This window comes from Phyllobates terribilis, unplaced genomic scaffold (assembly GCF_046119375.1).
Source record: "Phyllobates terribilis strain yellow unplaced genomic scaffold, ASM4611937v1 Scaffold_13__5_contigs__length_258822181, whole genome shotgun sequence".
Lineage (NCBI taxonomy): Eukaryota > Metazoa > Chordata > Amphibia > Anura > Dendrobatidae > Phyllobates > Phyllobates terribilis.
This window is the reverse complement of record NW_027362773.1, coordinates 226,942,288-226,951,647: the sequence shown is the minus strand read 5'-3', so window position 1 is coordinate 226,951,647 and position 9,360 is coordinate 226,942,288.

Below are 9,360 nucleotides of genomic sequence, written 5' to 3'. Positions count from 1 at the left end.
CCAGGAAATCCCGCGTTGCTGATTGGTCCGGCCGCAGCCAATCAGCGACGCGGGATTTCAGAAAAAGATGGCGGCCGTTAGCGGCTCATCTGCCGGACGGAGGTCAGCGGCGATGCAGCAGGGAGATGACCGCGACCAATCAGCATTATGGGAGCCAAATTTAAACATTGCTTACACAGATCCCAGCATTACACGTTCATTTACATTCAAGTGTAGTGAAGTGACCAAAACGCGTTAGCCACCAGGAATATGGCATCACAGGAACATTTTGGTCATTTTTTGGCTGATTCGTCGCATTTGCAGGCCGCGACCAATCAGCATTATTGGCGCCAAATTTAACCACTTATGACCCGGAGCATTTTCCGTTTTTGCATTTTCGTTTTTTGCTCCCCTTGTTCCCAGAGCCATAGCGTTTTTATTTTTTGGTCAATATGGCCATGTGAGGGCTTATTTTTTGAGGGACGAGTTGTACTTTTCAACGCCATTACTAGTTTTACCATATCGTGTACGGGAAAACAGGAAAAAAATTCCAAGTGCGGTGAAAGTGCAAAAAAAGTGCAATACCACAGTTGTTATTTATTTTTTTACCACGTTCACTGAATGCTAAAACTGACCTGCCATTCTTATTCTACAGGTCATTACGAGTACGTAGACACCAAACATGTATAGGTTCTTTTTTATTTAAGTGGTGAAAAAAAATTCCAAAATTTGGTTAAAAAAAAAAAAGCGCCATTTTCTAAGACCCGTAGCGTCTCCATTTTTTTGGGATCTGGGGCTGGGTGAGGGCTTATTTTTTGCGCACCGAGCTGAAGTTTTTATTGATACCATTTTGGGGTAGATACGATGTTTTGATCGCCCGTTATTGCATTTTATTGCAATGTTGCGGGGACCAAAAAACGTAATTCTGGCGTTTAGAATTTTTCTCTCGTTATGCCGTTTACCCATCGGATTAATTCTTTTTTTATATTGATAGATTGGGCGATTCTGAATGTGGAGATACCAAATATGTCTATGTGTTTTTTTTATTATTATTTTATTTTGAATGGGGCGAAAGGGGGGTGATTTAAACTTTTATATTTTTTTTAATTTTTTTTATATTTTTAAAAACTTTTTTTTTTCACTTTTTGCATGCTTCAATAGTCAACATAGGATACTAGAAGCAGCAACTATCCGATCGTTTCTGCTACATACAGGGGATCAGCAGATCCCCTGCATATAGCAGAATTGGTCCAGTGCTATGAACGCCGACCACTAGGTAGCGCTCATAGCGACCAGATCATGACAACCACAGGCGTCTGCTGCAGACCCTGGGTTCTCATGCCCACCCATCGGTGACCCGCGATCACGTGACGGGGTCGCCGGTGGGCGGGGCTTAGGACGCGCTTCCAGGAAGCGCGCGTTAAATGCCGCTGTCGGAGATTGACAGCGGCATTTAACATGTTAACAGCCGCGGGTGGATCGCGATTCCACCCGCGGCTGTTGCGGGCACATGTCAGCTGTAAGAATCAGCTGACATGTGCTCGGTTCAGTGAGGGCTCAGTGCAGCAGCCCTCACTGAACAGGGGGGAGGCCAAATGTGCGTACTAATACGTCACCCATTGTTAAGGGGTTAAACACCGTTCTACTGATTGGTCGCGGTCGCCGGCCGCGACCAATCAGCATTATTGGCGCCAAATTTATACACCCCTCTGCTGATTTGTCGCAGTCGCCGGCCGCGACCAATCAGCGATATTGGCGCCAAATTTTAACACCCCTCTGCTGATTGGTCGCGGTTGCCGGCCGCGACCAATCAGCGATATTGGCGCCAAATTTAAACACCCCTCTCCTGATTGGTCGCGAAAGCCGGCCGCGACCAATCAGCATTATTGGCGCCAAATTTAAACACCGCTCTGCTGATTGGTCGCGACCGCCAGCCGTGACCAATCTGCGATATTGGCGCCAAATTTAAACACCGCTCTGCTGATTGGTCGCGGTCGCCGGCCGCAACCAATCAGCATTATTGGCGCCAAATTCAAACCCCGCTCTGCTGATTGGTCGCGACCGCCGGCAGCGACCAATTAGCGATATTGGTGCCAAATTTAAACACTGTTTTGCTGATTGGTCGCGGTCGCGACTAATCAGCGATTTTAGAGCCAAATTTAAACAAGCTCTCTGGTCCTCACTAACACAGTTCGCTGATTGGTCACAGCCGCCACCCGAGACCAATCACCGATATTGCTGCCAAATTTAAACACCGTTTTGCTGATTGGTCGCGGTTGCCGGCCGCGACCAATCAGCGATTTTGGCGTCAAATTTAAACAACGCTCTGCTGATTGCGCCCGGTTGGCCGAATACATATTCTAGAATACCCGATGCGTTAGAATGGGGCCACCATCTAGTATATATATATTTATATACATATGTATATATATTGATATTGTAACAATGCTACTCACTTGGCGATCTGAGGTAGCACAGGAACCTTTTCTATTTAAAGTCCGGCTGGTTTATTTCATTCCTCATAAACCACATCACAGGAAACTCAAATACAGCACTTGTACAGCATAAACTAAAACATGAAATAACAAGCCCATACAATAGTGTGGCTTGTTTAGAATTCATCTTCTTAGTCCTTTAGCAAAGGACATAATACAAATTCTAACAGTCTATTCAGTAGGACTATCAGTTGTGTATCCACCAGACTTCTGCACAACAAAACTGATGGTCCCAACCCCATTTAGCAGACATCCCTTTAATGGTTCAGTGTGTTGGAAGGACCATGTACCTTCCCCTTTAACTGACTGGTCACATGACCGTGACATCACACAGGTCCTTATGCACACAGTTAAGGTCCTATCTGTGTGTGTGTGTGTGCTGCAGTATATACAGTTATATGAAAAAGTTTGGGCACCCCTATTAATCTTAAGCTTAATTGTTATGCACACGCCCGGGCTGAGCGGCGTGTGCGTGTGATTGTAGTGATTCCACTGGACCATGAACCGGAGAGTGCCTGGAGGGGCGTGACTAAGTATCTGGCCGATCCGACCAAGATGGCACGACGGCATACGACGCCAGTGCACCAGGGAGAAACCGGGTAGAGGGACCAGGTGCTACTCCAGGTCAAACTCCGGACACGGGGGTTGACCCACACAGGGATTACTGGATCAGGCTGGTTAGGCTGGCGCACAGACTGGAGGGTATAGGCAGGCACGACTGGTATGCAGGCAGGCGGGTAAAGGCAAGCGCAGCTAGAGTGCAGACAGGGAGGCACTAGCAGGTAGGAACACAGGCGGGATAGGACCCAGTACACACTGGGACTCAGGAACAATACAGGTAGAGGGGTACAGGCAAGCACAGCTAGAGTGCAGACAGGGAGGCACTAGCAGGTAGGAACACAGGCGGGATAGGACCCAGTACACACTGGGACTCAGGAACAGGCAGGTTAGGCTGGCACAGACTGGTGGATATAAGCAAACACGGCAGGTATGCAGATGGGTGGATACAGGCGAGTATGCAGGCAGGGAGGTACTGGCCGAAAGGACGGGCTGGAGCACAGAAAGGTTAAGACCCAGTACAGACTGGGTCACAGAACCGCAGATGCGGTAGACAACCACAGCAGAGAGGGAACGCCCGAAGCGGTGGGCAAGAACAGAGCAGGACGGGGCTGCAGGAGCAGCGAGCACAAGCAGGGCAGGACAGGACTGCCGGAGCAGCGGGCGGAAGCAGGGCAGGACAGGACTGCCGGAGCAGCGGGCAGAAGCAGGGCAGGACAGGACTGCCGGAGCAGCGGGCAGAAGCAGGGCAGGACAGGACTGCCGGAGCAGCGGGCAGAAGCAGGGCAGGACAGGACTGCCGGAGCAGCGGGCAGAAGCAGGGCAGGACAGGACTGCCGGAGCAGCGGGCACAAGCAGGGCAGGACAGGACTGCCGGAGCAGCGGGCAGAAGCAGGGCAGGACAGGACTGCCGGAGCAGCGGGCAGAAGCAGGGCAGGACAGGACTGCCGGAGCAGCGGGCAGAAGCAGGGCAGGACAGGACTGCCGGAGCAGCGGGCAGAAGCAGGGCAGGACAGGACTGCCGGAGCAGTGGGCAGAAGCAGGGCAGGACAGGACTGCCGGAGCAGCGGGCAGAAGCAGGGCAGGACAGGACGCCAGGAGCAGTGAGCAAAGGGTCAGAGCTGAGCGAGACTGCCGGAGCAGTGAGCAAGAGTAAAGCAGGACGAGACCGCCTGGAGTAGTGAGCAAGAGTGGAGCAAGACTGCCGGAGCAGTGAGCAAAAGGATAAGAGCGGAGCGAGACTGCCGGAGCAGTGAGCAAAGGAGTCAGAGCAGGCTAGAACCGCCGGAGCGGTGAGCAAAGGAGTCAGAGCAGGCTAGAACCGCCGGAGCGGTGAGCAAAGGAGTCAGAGCAGGCTAGGCTGAGTAGGGGGGACAGGGCTCTGTTCACACGGAACAGACAGGAAGGGAAAGGCAGAGCCAGACACCCACAGGGTACTTGCAGTGAAGTAGCGAGTGGACCACAAACTCACAAACGGGAGTACAGAGACAACAAGCAGGAGTTAGGTACGAGTTCAGACTCTGCAGAAAAAGGAAGGGAACGGACATAGAGGCAAAACAGGTAAAGGATAGGAGAGAGTTCAGACTGGAACTGAGTGTACGGAGGAGACCGACACTGCAGCGGAATACAGGAGCGGGTCTGGGAATACGGCCCCCAGAGAGGCAGGACGAACAGGCAAGGAGCGTGTTCAGACAGGACAGACAAGATACAGGAGCGGGTCTAGGTAATCGGCCCCTAGAAGGCGGGAGGAACAGGCTAGGAGCGTGTTCAGACAGGTCAGACAAGATACAGGAACGGGTCTAGGAAATCGGCCCCTAGAAGGCAGGAGGAACAGGCTAGGAGCGTGTTCAGACAGGCCTGGAAATACAGCCTCCAGGATAGGCAGACAAGAGAACACAGAACGGGACCTGGCACCTTCAGAGTGCAAGCACACACTGAATGAAACACTATGCTCAGGCAGGAATAGATGGGCGCAGCTGAGCTATATACCAGGTGACAGACAGCAATAGGCTGAGGACGCACAAGAGGTGTGACCCACAGCAGGTACAAAAAGCAGGAAGTGATCGGGCGCCGTCCTTAAGCAGCAGAAACAGACACAAACAGACAGCATGAAGGGAAGCCAGAGAGACATTCTGGACAGGAGATCAAGTGCACGCTCTTGCACAGTGGGAGATGGACCACTATGCAAGGACGCCGCCAGGTATGTTACATTAATGTTTTATAAAAATTGGTGTTTTTGCAACAGCTATTTCAGTTTGATATATGTAATAACTGTTGGACACAGTAATGTTTCTGCCTTGAAATGAGGTTTATTGTACTAACAGAAAATGTGCAATCTGCATTCAAACAAAATTTGACAGGTGCATAAGTATGGGCACCCTTATCATTTTCTTGTTTTAAATACTCCTACCTACTTTTTACTGACTTACTAAAGCACTTTTTTTGGTTTTGTAACCTCATTGAGCTTTGAACTTCATAGCCAGGTGTATGCAATCATGAGAAAAGCTACTTAAAGTGGCCACTTGCAAGTTGTTCTCCTGTTTGAATCTCCTCTGAAGAGTGACATCATGGGCTCCTCAAAACAACTGTCAAATGATCTGAAAACAAAGATTATTCAACACAGTTGTTCAGGGAAAGGATACAAAAAGCTGTCTCAGAGATTTAACCTGTCAGTTTCCACTGTGAGGAACATAGTAAGGAAATGGAAGAACACAGGGACAGTTCTTGTTAAGGCCAGAAGTGGCAGGCCAAGAAAAACATCAGAAAGGCAGACAAGAAGAATGGTGCGATCAGTCAAGGACAATCCTCAGACCACCTCCAGAGAGCTGCAGCATCAACTTGCTGCAGATGGTGTCACTGTGCATCGGTCAACTATACAACGCACTTTGCACAAGGAGAAGCTGTATGGGAGAGTGATGCGAAAGAAGCCGTTTCTGCAAGCACGCCACAAACAGAGTCGGCTGAGGTATGCAAAAGCACATTTGGAGAAGCCAATTTCTTTTTGGAAGAAGGTCCTGTGGACTGATGAAACCAAGATTGAGTTGTTTGGTCATACAAAAAGGCGTTATGCATGGCGGCAAAAAAACACAGCATTCCAAGAAAAACACTTGCTACCCACAGTACTATTTGGTGGAGGTTCCATCATGCTTTGGGGCTGTGTGGCCAATGCCGGCACCGGGAATCTTGTTAAAGTTGAGAGACGCATGGATTCCACTCAGTATCAGCAGATTCTTGACAATAATGTTCAAGAATCAGTGACAAAGTTGAAGTTACGCAGGGGATGGATCTTTCAGCAAGACAATGATCCAAAACACCGCTCCAAATCTACTCAGGCATTCATGCAGAGGAACAATTACAATGTTCTGGAATGGCCATCCCAGTCCCCAGACCTGAATATCATTGAACATCTGTGGGATCATTTGAAGAGGGCTGTTCATGCTCGGCGACCATCAAACTTAACTGAACTGGAATTGTTTTGTAAAGAGGAATGGTCAAAAATACCTTCATCCAGGATCCAGGAACTCATTAAAAGCTACAGGAAGCGACTAGAGGCTGTTATTTTTGCAAAAGGAGGATCTACTAAATATTAATGTCACTTTTCTGGTGAGGTGCCCATACTTATGCACCTGTCAAATTTTGTTTGAATGCAGATTGCACATTTTCTGTTTGTACAATAAACCTCATTTCAAGGCAGAAACATTGCTGTGTCTAACAGTTATTACATATATCAAACTGAAATAGCTGTTGCAAAAACACCAATTTTTATAAAACATTAAGCTTAAGATTAATAGGGGTGCCCAAACTTTTTCATATAACTGTATAAACCCTGTATGTTCCTATGTGGGTGTATTCCGGTGTGTAGGAGTTCCTGTGTGTTGGGAGCTCCTGTGTGGGCACCGTGTGAGAGGCACGAGGCTGTTCCCTGTGTGTGTGGGGGGAACACCGCTCGTGTGAGGCCTGGAGAGGCCTGGTGGACTCCGGTGGAGGTGAAGCCTGGATCCCTGTGTGAGAGTGTGGGGGATGCCAGTAAGCCTCGGAGTGCCACACAAGAGGCCTGGTGGACTCCGGTGGAGGTGAAGCCTGGATCCCTGTGTGAAAGTGTGGGGGATGCCAGTAAGCCTCGGAGTGCCACACAAGCGTCCTGGAGGGTGAAGCCTGGGTATGATATATGTAATACGCCAGTAAGCCTTAGAGGGAGTGACGGCTGGAGCCCACGTGTGGGAAGCCGTAGTGCCACAGTGGGGGCGTATGAAATGGACTATTACAGCTGAAGCCGGCAAAAGGTAATACTCCTTGTGTTATGGACATTTACATGGACATTGTTTAGTACTACCTTGCGGAAGGCTGTAATTAGAGCCAAGTGGGCCGGTCTGCCACTTGGGCTCGTGGACTTTATCAGTGTGTCGGCGGGTCACGGAGTTGGACCCGGAAATAAGCTGTTTATGATGTGTAATAAACTGCTGAGCATTGTTGGAAAACGGAAAGCTGATCATATGTGAGTTGATTGACGCAGCGAAGCGAGTATCCCCCAGGATAATAAGTAGCGCTGCCTTATATATATATATATATATATTGTATGTTACATAGGTCAAGGAATTCATTTTATTAGCCAGACACTAAAATAACTAGTATATACTCAATACTGCGGTCCGCACTTCTGGCGTTACCAAAGGGACAAGCCTACCCAGATGGTGGAAAGAGTGGTGATGGACCGATTTATTCACTCACCACCTCAGTCCATTCAAAGCTTGGTTTCCTAAGGAGATCTCCAGAATGCAGATGACTTTGTGAGCCTCTTGAAAAGATATTTGGCTTTGGAGAACTCCCTTATCAATCAAGGTGCCTGAGGTCACCTTTCTGGGATACCCCAAATAAAGGGCACAAGACCACATCTAAGGGCCGCCCAAACATTCAGAGCCTGGTTTATAGGGTACATCTAATACAATTGTCTCTTGGTGGCGTCGTTCCCCATGGCATATATCATCCCACTGTCGGTTGGTCTCAGAATCAATGGACTGCTCCATAGGTTGATGCTTCTTATTTTTTGCACATCTGAAGTGGAGTGCCGCACCAGAGGGACCTCAGCTGTGCCAGGTGACAGTGAAGTCCAGTATGCCACCAGGAGTCGGCTATGGTAACAAAGTCACATGATGTAAACAATGAATGTCTTTTCACTGTACTGGCTGGAAAGGAGGATGAGGAAGCATCACCTGAAGCTAATATCCCTGACCTGGAGGAGTCCCAGGACAACTTTGGGACTGCCTAGCTCAGGGACTTATTGGTAAAAGATACTCTGGAAAACGTAAAAGTGTTAAATGGTGTTCCCCAGAAGTAAAAAATCGTTTTCCACATTTGGCTAGCATAATGGCCTGTTATGTTGAGGGACCAAAGCGAGGGGTCATGTAACAGGAGGCACAATCCCATGGGTATAATCGGATGGCTTGAGTGATACAGTTTAGACCTGGGAATCGGGCACTTGTGTTAGTGCCCACAGGAGGGACCAAGTTCTTTACCAAGTAGCAGTAGAAAAGGTGGGAGAGGTCAACTATAAATGGAAAAAGAAGCCCTTTCCCATATATTATAGCAACATGCTAAAACCCTGGAAGGATAGGGACCCTCTTGAAACCTCTTGTTTGTTTGCCCCGTCAGAAGCCAACATTGTGGGTGTCAAAGTGGCCGAAACTTTGTTGCTTTTCCAAAAACAGCACAGCTGGAAAATGATACCCAAAAATAGGGGCAGGTTCTTGGAGTTACTAGGTTACCCTCATGTCATCAAGCATGAGCCTCATGCTGGAGTTAATTTAAAACCTTTTAGGAGTCCTAAGAATGCTAGGCTATTTCAGGAGCTTAAACTGGCCTCCTGTAGGTCCTGTCTGTTGGCAGATGACGCCCAGCCCCCGGCTTTGAGCAGAGCTGGTGGGGTGGGGGGGGGGGTAATGTAGTGTAGCAATGCTAGGTAGGCTAGGGTTAAATCCTAGAACTACAGGTCCTGATTAGGTGCACCTGGATAGCTATAACTAGAACCAGACCATTAGTTCACCGGTCAGTCAGCTGGGGGAACGGACAGAGTGAGGTGTGTTGGAGTTGGAGAAAGACAAGACAGGATCTCTCTGGAAAGAGACTGCAAAGGCCATGTGCACCTAACTGCAAGAATCACTGGTTACTATGGACAATTAGCAGTTTTGTTTGATCGAACTGGGAATAACTCAGTCGTGTATTAGTAGCCAGGGTTTGTTTTGTTTAGTTAGCGCCTGGACAAGGCTAGGGTTTTATGTTTATGGTTTTGGTGCTGTGGAACCAGTGGAAATAAACACTACTCTATGTGTGA